The 14500-nt window shown below is 35.6% G+C and overlaps 1 pseudogene; it reads right to left on the bottom strand.

The window, feature by feature from the left end:
- Positions 1 to 13896: 13896 nt before the first annotated feature.
- LOC112472492 lies at positions 13897 to 14012 on the bottom strand (annotated as a pseudogene).
- Between the last annotated feature and the right edge of the window lie 488 nt (positions 14013 to 14500).

Here is a 14500-nt window from a genome sequence, read left to right as displayed (position 1 = left end):
CCTTTTCTCCTTTGCTCCATAGTTTTCTATGCCTGGGAATTCCTTTCCTTGAGAATGACTGTCAAGTAGCTACAATATCAGCAGTATAATTATATGGGTCATTTATGTTGGCTAGCTTTTCTTACTCTTCTCCTCACCCTCCACCCTGTTAGAATAAACCTCTTACTTTTCATTCTTTCATTCAGAAACCTTTATCAGGTACCTACCATATGTTCTCCATGTTTGGGATACTGCAGTGAATGAAATAGATATCCCTGCTCTTTTCAGCTTCTTTTCTGAGGGAGGAGTACAAACAACAAAACCTTATCACCAATCAAAGTAAATAAATAAATTATGTCACATGTTAGATGGTGAACAATCTTGTTAGAAATTAAGAAAAAATAGAGCGGTATAAGGGAAATATGGCACATGTGTAGAAAAAGGGCAGGTTGCCATGTGAAATCAGGTTCTCAGTATAAGTCTCATTAGGAAAATGGGACTTGAAAAAATATTTGAAAATTGAAATTGAAAGCTAAGCAGATATCCTTTCTAAGAGAGGGAGCTGTTAGAGCAAAGGCTATAAGCCAAAACTGGCCAGTGTAGATGGACTCAGTAAGCAAGAAGGAGTGTAGGATTTGATTAACAGAGGATGGGGCAATATCCTATCCTGTGGGTCTTCACAAACCATTATAAGGACTGTGGCTTTTACTTTGCAGAAAGCAGGAGCCATTGACGAGCATAGGAATGATATGACCAGGCTTATGTTTCAGAAGGTTTATTCTGACTGCTTTCCTGAGAATGGATTGTAGCAGGGCAAAGGGTAGATGCAGTAATATTAGTGAGGAGGCTACTGCAATAATCCAGGCAAAGGATGATGTGAATCTGACTGTAAGGTAGCAGTGGGCATATTGAGAAGCATCCAGATTCTGGGCTTTCACTTTCTACCTTTGCATCTTGCACATATTTGTATCAAAATATCTCTAAAGGTATTCCTAATTCTTTACCTGAATTTCTGTGTTTCCCCATCAGGCCATCGGGAAAGGGACATATGCCTATCTGTCACTAAAATTTAATTCCTGGCACATTGAAATAATCCAATAAATATTTAATAAATATTTGGATAAATGAATAAAGAATGAATGAGTCGGCTAATCAAGCAATAAATGACTGACAGAGTAAGCATTTTTCCAAATGTTAAAAAATAATTAAAAAATGTATTGAAATAACAGGCATATAACACCGATATGCAACGATCAATTGTCAGCAGAATAAATTAATCATAATGTGGCTAATTAGCACACAACAATGCAAAACTGTGGTTTTTGCTTGTTGCTGTTGCTTCCTCTCCATTTTTGTGACTTTACTTACGTTCCTAAGTCTTTCCCCTTTCTTTCTTAATTCATTACTTTACTTTATCCCAACTCTCTGTCTTGCTCATTTCTGTGTTCTAGCACTTTCTCTTCATTCTTTCATCAATTGGGAATTACTGGGTAATGAAAGTTGCACCTGGTCAAGGTTCAACCTATTGTGTGTTAACTCCACTGATTAAGTCGTACCATGTCCTAAAACCACAAAATGATCATTAAAAAAAAGAAGCTGTTCTCTAAAAGAAAAATAGGAAATAGCCCTTATAACCTTCCAGTGTCCATTGTAACATGAGCTTTGTGGCTTGTATTGGTAAATTGTGTTGCAAAAATCACTTCTATCAAATACTTTCAGACATGCAAAATATTTCCCCTAACCCAGACCATGAAAGTAATCAGTCTGCGGGAAAACCAAGTAGGATCGAAAATACTTTTGTTCAGAAGATTATTGGAAACAAATTTCTCAATCAATACACATCTGCCAAGTATGAATCACTGTTCATTTCAGGATTTTTGCTGCCTCTGATTCTACCCTCAATTTATTGATGCATTTGTGAGGTAAAATATGAAACTTTTATAGTTGTGGGTTGTTTTAATAGAATTATTGCTTTCATTTTAAAAGCTTTTACTACTCTTTTCTACATTATAAAAGGACAATCCCAGAATAAATTGAATTACCAGATTAAGAAAAATGCAATTAAGTTTTTGTTATTTTTAAAGGTAATTTGAAGAAACATTGTACTTGATTCTTCTGTATAGAGATGAACAGACTTCTATAAAGGTTGATTAGCCCATTTAAGGATTTACATCATCAGATTAAGGTGCAAGCTATTCATTTTGTTGCAGTTCAACAGAGCAGCTATAAATCTGGATAGACCTTCTCTTTGCAAACCATGAATTCCCAGAATGAAGTGTGACTCTGTGGCAGTGTCCTAATGGAAGGAAATAGGAAAACTAGAGCTATAATGGTTCTGCTACAACATTCTCTAGCTTCTTTTAGAAACGATTTAGTTTTAGATTTCTAACCACAGTAAACACATTTACTGCAGCCAATATCTGGGTGGTGGTTGTAGCAAGGTTGTTCTCTGGAGTAATTGCATAAATTCCTTTCTATGAGGAACACGGAGGAAAGCCTAGGTGAAAATCCTTTCTTTGGTGTATTGCTGGCCCCAAGTTTGAAACAAAAAAGAAAATCAGTATCATTTGTCATCCAGTTTCTTTGATGTAAAGCCCGCTCGACGCCCCTCCCCCCCCCACCCACACACCCCTTGCGACATGACCCAGCAGAGGTTCTTAGACAAAAAAATCAAAGATCTTAGCTCAGGCCTCAGCTCTGCTATTACAGGTTTTGTTGCTTTAAAGTTCCTTTACTTCTCTGTTTTAGTTTCCTCATTTATAAGGCACTAATAAGAACACAAACCCTGTCTACTTCTAAGAATTAATACGTTAATCAAATAAATAGCTGAGTGAAAGAATTTTGAGAAAGCACAAGAAACTAAAAAATCCCACTTCCCAAGCTTGGAATAACTTTATGTTCACATATATTTCATCTTTCGCCCAGAAAGGCTTTTGACTAAAGGTGTTAATATCCAAATAGTAGCTATTTAAACCAGAGGGGTATTAATTGTTCAGTAGAAGTGAAGTCTGGAGGCAGGAAACTACTCAGTGGGTTCAGTAAAGGTCACATCTTTCTTTCCACTCCGAATTATTCGTAGGATATGAGTTTCATCACCCATTTGCATGTTACCACCTCCCCTTTCCCAGTAGTAAAATGGCTGTGTAAGCTCCAGACATCGTCATGTACACATATAGGGCCGAGAAGGGAAGCGTTGGCTAGGGGAAGACCTCCAGCTCTCTTATTCCTGACCAGTTCAACTAGAAATTATCTTTTCTAGAAACTTTTCTGTTAAATTTCCCCTCACACATCAGTGTCAAAGACTAGATTATATAACTATCTCTGCAGTGAAAGAGACCTAATTTTGCAGCCTGTAAGATAGAAAGTCTGCAAGAGATACATGGGTGAGGAATGGCTTTGGTGTAAGCAACCAATAATATATGCTATACCTTAACCACAGAAAATTCAGCACATCTTTAGAACATAACCCCACAACCTACAGTTGCTGCTGTTCATTCACATTCTTACATGATGCTATTTTTTGTTTAAACAGTTATAGCAAGGTAACCTTAGTGGTTCAGGTCTCTGCCCAAGTATCATTTGGGGCACAAAGGTTATAATTTGATTTTTAGTTGTGTCCCCAATCTTAGTCATTGTTCCTAAAAAAGTAAACACCATTCTGTGGAGGTCAAAGCATCAGCTTCACCCTGTTGAGTAAACAATTCTTATTAACAAAATCTTTGACCCTCTTTGTAAGATCGGGTCACTCACCTGGTCTCTATCTTTCTTCTGAATTATTTTATTGTTAGAGCCTCACTAGACTACATTTGCTAAACTAGTCAGAGGGAAGGTTACATTATAAAATTATCTCCTATATCCCCTTATCTGTAAATGTAAACTTAAGGTGATTTCCTACTCATCCTTCCCTGAAGAGATAAGATCTGAATCAAGGTGAATTTCTCTCTCTGCTCTCAAAGCAAAGCAGGTGGTAACAATTCTCCCCCTATAACCCAACCTTCAAAATAAAATTATTCCTACTTCTTCTGAGCATCCTATCACATGTAATATGGTTATTAAACCACTGTCTTTTAGCATCATTGACAAAAGTTAGTTAGAATAAAAGAAAACTCAGATGTGATCAGTCATTGAAATCAAAGGGGTTCCGGCTTCTCCTCATCTTGCCCTTCAGAATCTGATAAGAGGTAGAATAACTCTACCCATATGTACATGGCTGTGGGACTTGTTCACTGTCTCAGAAGGAGTTCTAAAAGTAGAGTTGGAGAAGCTGGTATAGTAACCACAAAGAATAATAATTAGAATCTGCAGCCCCCATAGGAGCCTCTGGTGTACTCGATTAACCTTGAGAGGTTCCAGGAAATGTTTCTAGAATAATAAAACAAAAACATATTGTCCAGGTTCAACTTTGCATACAGAATCCAGAAAGCTCATTTTCTCCTAAGCTAGGTAGGAAACATCTGGGGGAAAAAAAATTGAGAATGCTATTTTCCATTTTCTTACAAAAACAATATATTCCTTTCCTCATAGAGGAATTAGACGCATTCTCAGGGATAGTAGGAAGCAGGGTTTCTACATATGTCATGGTGAAACCCCCACCAGTTCCATTTTAAAAAGAGCATTACCGGTCCTCGGTTCTGTTCTGCTTATGCAGAAACCCTTTCACCTTCTTCACGGCATTGTTTTGCCCAACCTCACTCAGCGGTGGCAAGGGCCAGTCTATCTTCTGATTTCTTTACCCCTCTTTCTCCCTCACAGTGGGAGTTCAATAAAAACAGTGGGAAATGTTGGGTGGAGCAAATGAAGGCAAGTAAAAAAGTCTCAAATTCCAAATACAGCTCGTGAGGAAAACAAAATTCAGCTTCTAAATTTATAATGAAGCAGAATGTCAAAGAAAGGTGACCTACCTTAAAGGTACAGATAGCCTGACAGTAAAAGGTGAAGGAAGACGACAGGTACTTCCAATGACATTAGAGCTGCGTTTCCTGAGGCATAGGGAGTCTGTGTCCAAAATAAATGTGATACTTGATGGGTTTGATATTCGTTGGAAACCTCTGGGAAAATGTTTCAAGTCATGTGCTTTCTAAACTTTTTTCTCGGTAAACTACAGAGTGGGACTGTGTCACCTAAAACCCAAGTACCTGGTGGCAAAGTCAAACTCTATTCATAGAATAGCCATGTTCCTGAGCCTTAGCAATTTGTTTCTTATATTTTCAGAACACATATCAGCTCAGTGAGTCTCAGTTCATGTGCTTGACAACTTCAATGTTATATTGCAAAATAAAACATTTTTTCTCTGCATGTGCACTGAGTTTTCAGTGGGGAGTTCTTGCTTTGCAAACCTATTGGTCAAATCAAGCTACTGTGCCCACAGACCTTAGTCTCCATTCGTTCACTACACATTTGACAGTGAAACACGTAGTCCCCTTTTAGTAGTAACAAGCCCCTTACTATTGAATTCACAGAGCAGAAATAACTAAGAAATAATATATAGTCTTGAATATTTTCTGTCACTATGTATGTTCTGTAGGCTAATATGAGAAACTCCAGATGGGCTATCACTAGTTTCCTTTTTACTTATAAAACTTCCGATTAATAAAAATACTACTACTCATATTATCTGTACCTGACAAAAATGAAAACTATTTCAAATGAAAATATCCTTATTGAGTATATGGTGAAATATGTCATTGCAAACTCGTTACGATATTTCAAATGCAATAACATAAAAAGAAATATAAGAAACCAAAACTTTTTTATCTAGTTTCAGATACTATCATTTCTTTTACTTTTAGATATAAAATTTGAAAACCATTTCTTACCTTATATACACTTTGGAAGATTTCTCTCGATTATATCAAGTTTCCTAAACATTGTTGTAGATGAGACATTTTTCTACACTTCTTTGATTTTTAGATTTCTGTTTAAATTAATTGTTAAAATATTGACATCCTGGTTGTCCAAAAATATTAAGATATAATTATTTTTGTAAACACAAACACTTCTCTCATACCTGAGCTTCAGATTCTTTAAGGCTACAATGAGATGTTTTAAATAAAGAATACTTAAGGTCTCTCTCCAATCCTAAAATCAATGACTATAAGGGAAGAAAGATGAGATTTTTTTTTTCTGTGAAACTTCCTTGTTCTTACCTCTAAGCATCACTGTTACTAAAGACGGCCTCTCCCATAAACTACAACCTCCTGTGACCTTCTTTTTAATCAAGAGTTTATGATAGATGTGATGATGTGTGACTCCCAATCCTAGATCATAAGAAGTTAAGGATTCTACCTCGATATACTTGAACAGTTGTTCTGGAAAAGCCAGCAGCCATGTAAGTAGTTTAATTACAGTGAGACCGCCATGCTGTGAGGAGGTCTAAGCTGCCAAATTGATAGGCCACACAGAAAGCAAAAGACATCCAGTCAGTTCCCATATCAGCTGAGGATCATGTGAGTGAAGGATCCGTCTTGGTTATCCATCCTAACTGGGCCTTCCAGATGACTCTTGCTGCAGCTATAATCTTTCTGTGCCTGTAAGAGGGATTGAGCCTAACCAGCGAGAGATACTAAATTGTAAGCAACTAAGATTTGACGGTGGTTCGTTACATAGCAATGTATAAATACTAACTACTTTTTAATCTATCTTCTCCATTAAAGTCTTCATCTATTACCTTGATACGGTTTCATCTCATGTATTGATCTTCTTCCTTTTATTCTTTTTCCACTAATGATATGTTTCACATTTTGAAAGACACATAAAAAGGTGGCCTGTCAAGTAGTAAATGTCTCGTACAAAGATATCAAAAAGCCTACTTCTAATCTCCATTTTACACAGTAGTTGACTTTCCTATGTCTTTAAATAAGTTATTGCATACTTTTTCTGAATCTCGCTGTATATAGTTCATGTAATTATAACAGAATTTATTTCACTGAAGTACTAATAATGCCAAGAAACAACAATAAAACTGGGAACTGAAAAATTATAGATTCCATTATGAAGGATAGTCTGCCATGAGAAGAATTTTATGTTCTCTGCTCCATCCCAGATTTTTTTAAAGATCTACTCGATATCCATAAGGCTCATATTTATATCAGCCATCTCTTCATTTTTAAAAATGATAAGAAAAAATGACCTTACATTTATCTCAAATGTTAATGTCACATTTAATTACATAGATAAGAAGTTGTATCTGATTCTATGCTTAAAATTAAAAATTCTTATCTAAGTAATGGTGATAAGAAAAAATAGCATGTTTTCCCAGCTACTGTACTGTGCACATTTAATTAAGACCAACTTTTCTAAGTCCTGTCCTTTCTTGCTTACCCTACATCCCTCAGGAAATAGAGGAAAGTTCTGAAGTCTGTGCAAAATGGTCAGTCTGAAGTTTAGAGAGGATGGAGAATTGCAATATTTGCAAACAAATGAGCAAAAATAGTACCCAGAGGAGTGACAGAGCTGGTTGCTAAAGCTAAAAATAATTACCTGGAGTTTCCCGTGGGCCTGGCTGCCTAGATTTTTAAGATTCCCCTTTCAGGATCATCAGTTTCTTGAAGATATAATAAAAACATCTAGACCCCAAAATGTAAAATATTATTTATGATGATGCAAGTATGAATTTGAATTTCAAGTAACATTATTGATAGATAGGATGAGGTCTTGGTGAAGTGGACTAGCTGACCACAGCTGTGATGGCTTATAAAATCCAGTAGCATGACCTACTGGCCTCATGGAAACAGAAGAGCTGAGGTCCGTTTGAGGCACAGGCCATCTTAGCAGCACAGGATCTCCAGTAATGCTGACCGCCGCTGACTACTTTTAAAAACAACGTTTTCTCGACTCTGACTAGGGTAGCACATTACTACTGATGGCAGAGACAAATCTATTCCTTCTCTTCTCCATTAGAATGTCCACCCTGCTCTAGAAAAGACTGTACTTGTGTCCTTCTTGCCTCCCGCTCTAGTGAAGAGTGGGTGGAAGTGGCAATACATATGTATATGTGTTCAACCTAAAATAGGGTGGTCCTTGTCACCAATCAGCACCAAAAATAAAATAAGCTAAAACATGCCCTACCAGGTAACTAGATAACATCCCTACCACCCACAAAATATAAGAACTCAAGAAACTAGCCTCTCCAGGAAGGATCCACCCCAATACTGAGCTCCCAAATGATGCTCATTATGCTCAGTATAGATGAAAAAATCCACTTCTCTCCGCATTGTACTGTCCTAATGGGGAACTATTACCACTGTGACACCTTTAAGAACAAGTTACGGAATGTAGGTTAGACAACTAAATTATAATTGAAAGGAGAAATATACATTGGAGAAGAGATTTATTATCAAATTCATATAAATATTTAATTGATCTTTGACATGAGGGAAAAATAAAGTAAATGGTCCTTAACAATCAAAACTAAAATATAAAATGTCATGCAACAGTTTTCCCATGATTTTTTCAGAAGGAAGGAGGGAAGGTTTGCCTGAAATATATGTCTGGTGTTAAATATATTTAAATCTATTTGCCAGCGTTTCTATTTTCAACCTCTCAACATAGATTAAAGCTGAATATTTTCTAACACTTTAATGGCTGTTAAATGAGTTTGTTCTCAAATACCAAGGATAATAATTTTAGATTACAGAACAAGAGTTCCTATCAGTCGCTCTCTGAATATTAATGTACTAAGTGTATTACTAGATTGCATGATTAAAACGATATATTTTAATAACTACCAAAAGTATAAAAGTTATGTTCATATGCCTGCTGGTATAAATTTATGGTTATTCAGCACAGAGAGGATGTTTCCATACTTACAGCTAGACAGAGAGAGAGAGAACAAAAAAACTTCCTTCCAAACCAACATCAATTATTTGCAAAAGTACCTGAAGTCAAAATAGAAAAGATGGACCTTTATAATATTTTACAACTAAGATTCTTTATAATATCTGAGTAAAATGGTGTTTCATAAAGTATCCTTGGGTAGTCATAGATTTACTTGACAAAAATAAAAAATATTAAACAATCAAACAGACCGTTGCTTGAAAGATTTAAAAAACATCAATTTTTATAGATTCTCAGTGCCTTTAAAATACTAATGTGAATTGGGAATATACAAAAGAGGCATGTAATATACAGTTTGCTAAATATATTTGACTGCAAACCCTTACATACACAAGCATAAGTGTTCTACATTTGTTAACCCATAAAAGGAGTATTTTTCTGACTTCATAGCTTGGAGGAAAGTATTGGTACATAATATAATTTATGGAATCACATATAATTTCACACACACACAATATAAAAATAACTACCTATATAAAATCAGATATTCTTAAATAATAAGATTTATAAGAATCATTGGAATATTTGTTTTTAAAATTGTGGTTTCTGATTCAGTAAGTCTTGTGAGGAGCTCAAAAATTTGTACTTTTTAGTAAGCCCTCTAAGTAATTCTAATACAGAATCCTATGTGTCTTACTTAGAGAAATACGGATCTAACATTATATTTCTAATAAATTTATTTTCACATAATGATTATAAGTGTACCATTTACATTATATTTCATCTTAATGATGAAAGTGCACAATTAAATTTAGGAAAAGAAAGCATTCTCCTCCTTATTTTCTCACTTCCTTTCATGACTGTTGAGGAACAGTAAAGATCTTATTGGTATGTTTTATTGGCCGTCGTGCCTGATTAAATATTGAATGCATCCAGTGTTGGCCTTTTAACACACCCCAGGATGCCACTGCTCAAAACAAGCAGCCCCAGGTGGTCATCATAAGCTCTTAACTTGGCCCATTTATCACAAGTCTTCATCTCTGGAATCATGTGGTGAAGAAGAGAAGAGGGAGCGGAAAATAAAAGACTAGTGCTTTGTTGACCTTTGATACCGCCTCAATTTATTTCCCCTCTTTTTCCCTACCCTACTGAGTATCAGAGATACTCAATAAGCATTACAGAAATTTTCATCGTAGTTGTAGAAGTCAAACTCTCACAGTGTGTTCTCCTACATTAAGGTAGTAGAGTTTATTAATGAGCAGCAATGGAGGAAGATTGACCCTCATCATGTGGGGAGTGGTTCATCTTTCTGGGTTGAAGAAGAAGAAAATGTAAATGAATTTTCACATATCCAAAGGCTGCAAATATCATCAAAGACAGATGCACCTTGGTTGGGAGAATCACATTGGCATCAGAAAGCTGAGCTATTACTGAATATTTAAAATAAATAATGAACTACTGTCCAGAGATGAGTTAGTGCACTGGAAGTTTCAAAAGGCAAACTAGAGGGACTAGAGGCATATGTTTAAGAGAAGGATTGAGATCTTAAACTGAAGGTTAGATGTATATAGAAGATAAAAGAATAATATCTAAACTAATACCTTTTGAAAATGGACTAGAAGAGAGAGGGTTTTTGTCAATTTTATTTTGTTTTTGTTTTTGTTTTGCTTTGCTCTTGCTATTAGGGCAAGCAAAAACCAAAGAAGAATAGTGAAAAAAAAATCAGAGAGGTATTTTCAAAAAATCAAAAGAAGAAAATTCTAATCTTTCTTTTCCAAATGAGTTCAGGCTACCATGTCTCTTTATGTACTGTGTATTGCATGATTTGAAAAACAATACTCAGAGTTGCTGTTAAAGAGAGAAAGAAAGAAAGAGATTTGATAGAAGAGGCCAGCAAATGGAGGAATCCGTGCATTTTTTTCAGTGAATTTCAAGGAGATATGATATTTTATTATGATTATTATTAATATTATTATTATGAGAAATGTATATTGGCTTAAGCTGTGAAGATGATTCTAAACATGCTATCTCAGATCCAGGGGAAGATAGCTAAGGATACTCCTAGAATAAAGCCTTTTCTGTCTGTGTTCGATGTGACAAAGAAGCAAGAGGGCGTCGATGACTTCAGCTCTTCAAGGAAAAGAGAGTAGGAGGAATTATATTTTTGATTCATTTTGTTTTAAGCTTCATTATTAACATTTCTATTATTATCTGTAGGAGAAAAAAATAAATAGAAGAGATCCACTTGGAGACCTCTACTCTATGGAGATTTAAATTATTTGTAGCAACATCAAATTGACTTAATAATGGGAGGGGAATTCAAACGATTAACTATTATAGAGTGCACATAGAATTAATTGGGATATGCATATTATATAACTTTCTCTGGCAAATTATATTTGGTAATACAGCTCACCATAATTTGAAATAAGAAAGTGAATGGCAAGATTATGGAGCTACTGGTAACATTTTTGTCCTATCAGCAGTGTGGCCTTAGGGTTAACTTATCTAATATCCTGCTTTTACCTGTTCTGGTAGCCTTAGGGAGCCTTAAGGAGCTGAAATTTCCATCTCACTGAACCCAGGGGCATATACAGAAGTAATATTAAGGATCAAATAGATAAAGATGCAAACTGGACTTTTGTGTGTGTGTGCGTGTGTGTATAATTTACATATACACACATATATTACACACATATATATTAACTACTATCTGCCTATTCCTCTACAAGAGTGGATTCATATCTGTTTGTGCATCAGTTTATTTCTAGTTTCTAGTGCAAAGCCTGACACATAAGAAGCCTTCAATAAATGTGTTGACAGACTTGCTAGCAACTCAATGTTTTGCAAGTTTATATAATAATAAATATATCTCTATAGACTAGTAATGTGTGAAAGGCTGGTGTGCAGAACCCGTTGTCATGAATTATACATTTCAACTCTGAGATTTTTTTCTAAGTAATTCCATGCAAGTAACAAGAGTAATTATTTGAGAATTTTAAACTCTTGGAGCCCTGCAGCGAGTTTGTTTCACAATATTATCTTCACTTAAAAACAATTTTGGCTTTCCCTTCTCAAATGTTTCAACAACATGTGCTAGTGCATTAAAAAAAAATCTTGCATTATTCAAAGACACACTGTGGAGCTGTAGACCAAATTTATCCTTTCTATATTATTTTTTACTGACTTTAGCTTGATTTAGTGTAGCTCAGCCTAATCCTTATCAATTCTGTGATCCTGTTTGCATAATTTGCATACTAGGGTAAAATAAAATTATGTTTCCAAGGAGTCTAATTGGTGACTGAAATATAATTAACTAAATTCACTGCCATCAATAGCCCAGGAATGTTTGCCTCATCTGTGAGGAATAAATCCTGAGAATGGGTGAATTCTTCAGTGCCCGACCTTCTTTGAAAATCATTAACACCATGATTCTTTCCATTTGTGTCATTAAAAAAAGAAAGGACATAACAAAACATATGTTAACATGTTTTAATATCTGCAGCCCAGAGAGTTAAAAAGTATTCTGGGAAACTGTGGTAGAAAGAAAATACAGAATACAGACTACATATATAGTTACATATATAGGAGAGAGAGAGACAGAGACAGAGACAGAGACAGAGACAGAGACAGAGAGACAGAGACAGAGACAGAGACAGAAAATACAGATGCTGCCTAATTTATGATGGAGTCCTGATAAACTGGTTGTAAATGCATTTAATACATCTAACCTACTAACCATCATAGCTTAGTCTAGCCTACCTTAAATGTGCTCAGAACACTTACATTATCCTATAATTGGGCAATTACCTTGAATTTCATCTCAAAAGTAATCACTTTCTTCTTCTCACCAGAAGCAGAAGACACAGATGGGCATTTTGTAGACATGATGGAATGCAAAAGCACAAAACACAGCATCCAAAAAACACTGGCAAAACAGTACACTGCAGAATATTGATTGTTTACCCTAGTAATCATATGGCTGACTGGGAGCCGTGGCTCACTGACAGTGCCCAGCATCATGAGAGAGTATTATATTGAATATCACTAGCCTAGAAAAAGATCAAAATTCAAAATTTGAAGTATGGTTTCTATAGACTATATCACACCATCATAAAAAGTCAAAAATGTACTAAGGTGAACCATCATAAGTCAGGGACTGTCTGTAAATATATGGTCTGAGTTTGGGCTGCTATAACAAAATACCACAAACTGGTTGATTTAAACAACAAATATTTATTTCTCACAGTTCTGGAGCCTGGGAGTTTGAGATCAGGGTGCCAGCCTGGTCATGTTCTCAGTGAGGGCTCTTCTCGTTCACTGATGTCTGCCTTCTCACTATATCTTCACTTGTCAGAGAGAAGGAGACCATCTTGGCATGTCTCTTCTCATAAGGGCACTAATCCCATTCATGAGGGCTTTATCCTCATGGCTTAGTTACCCTCCAATAGCCCCACCTCCAAATATCATCACATGGGGAATTAAGACTTGAACATGAATTTGCGAGGGACACATTCACTCCATAGCACACTTGTGTGTATATATGCCAATTTATATAATTCCATCAACTAGGAGCTATTATTATATGAGGAAACCAAGTGAAAAGATTAAGTTTCTTGCCCAAGTTCACAAATTATTTCGGCCAAGAAAAATTTTATCACAAATAAGATTATCATTATTAATATCATTGGTACACTGATGGGCTCTGAAGCTCTGCATTATGTGCATAACAATAATTTAAAACCAGATATCTCAATGCCAGAGTCCGTGTACTTAAGCACCTATCTTTACTTTGCCTTTGGCTAAGCTGCGGAGAGTGTTGTAACCAATGAGCAAAATCTTCTCTCAGCATGGGAGGGTGTTGGTACTCACATCGAATATAGTTGCATCTGTGCTAGTCTTTTCAAACTAAATTGTGCCCTTACCTTTGAACTGTCTTCAGACAACAAAAGCAATAATCCCCATATAAGGCATGAAGAATGAAGAAAAAGTTGGGGTGGGGTGAGAATAAAAGTTATTCTTTCAAATTTTTTCTTGATATTTATTATATAGCAAACATTGGACTAGTTGTTTTTGAAATGTCATTGCATTCATACTGTTTTATTATTAATATTGATATATTTTTTAATTTATTATTATTTATGCCTACAGAACCTGGTCTTCCTAGGTAGTCTTCCATCCAAGTACTAACCGAGCCCGACCCTGCTTAGCTTCCAAGATCAGACATCGGGCTTTTTCAGGGTGGCATGGCTGTAGACCATGGACTGTGACTCCACTGGGGCGTGAACCTAGGACCTTCTGTGTGTAAAGCAGACGTGCTAACCACTACACTATGGAACCATGTCCAATATTGATATTTTTAAAATAAAAAAAGAACAAACTGATGTTTGGAGAGTGTAGGTGACTTCCAAGTTCATATATCTATCAAATGGTACAGAAGACAGAAGGATATAGATCATCATACTCTGAAATCATTGCTCATTTCATTACATAGCAGCTGCCTATGGTGATTAAATTTATGTCTAAATACATACTGAAAACATAGGGAACTTTAAAAATTTTAATCAGGAGAATATACTTTCAAAAATATATAAATTTAATACAAATAATAGCCCCATAAAATCTTTTCTAAGAAGTGTAACTTCCTAATTGCTTAATATTTCTAAACCTAAATCCATACTAGAGAACTCTTCAATTCGTGTTCAGTCATTAAACACACACTAATTGCGAGCCTTGTATGTGACAG

This window comes from Pteropus alecto, unplaced genomic scaffold (assembly GCF_000325575.1).
Source record: "Pteropus alecto unplaced genomic scaffold, ASM32557v1 scaffold76, whole genome shotgun sequence".
Taxonomy (NCBI): domain Eukaryota; kingdom Metazoa; phylum Chordata; class Mammalia; order Chiroptera; family Pteropodidae; genus Pteropus; species Pteropus alecto.
The sequence above is the reverse complement of the archived record's forward strand: the minus strand, read 5'-3'. Positions and strand labels throughout refer to the sequence as shown.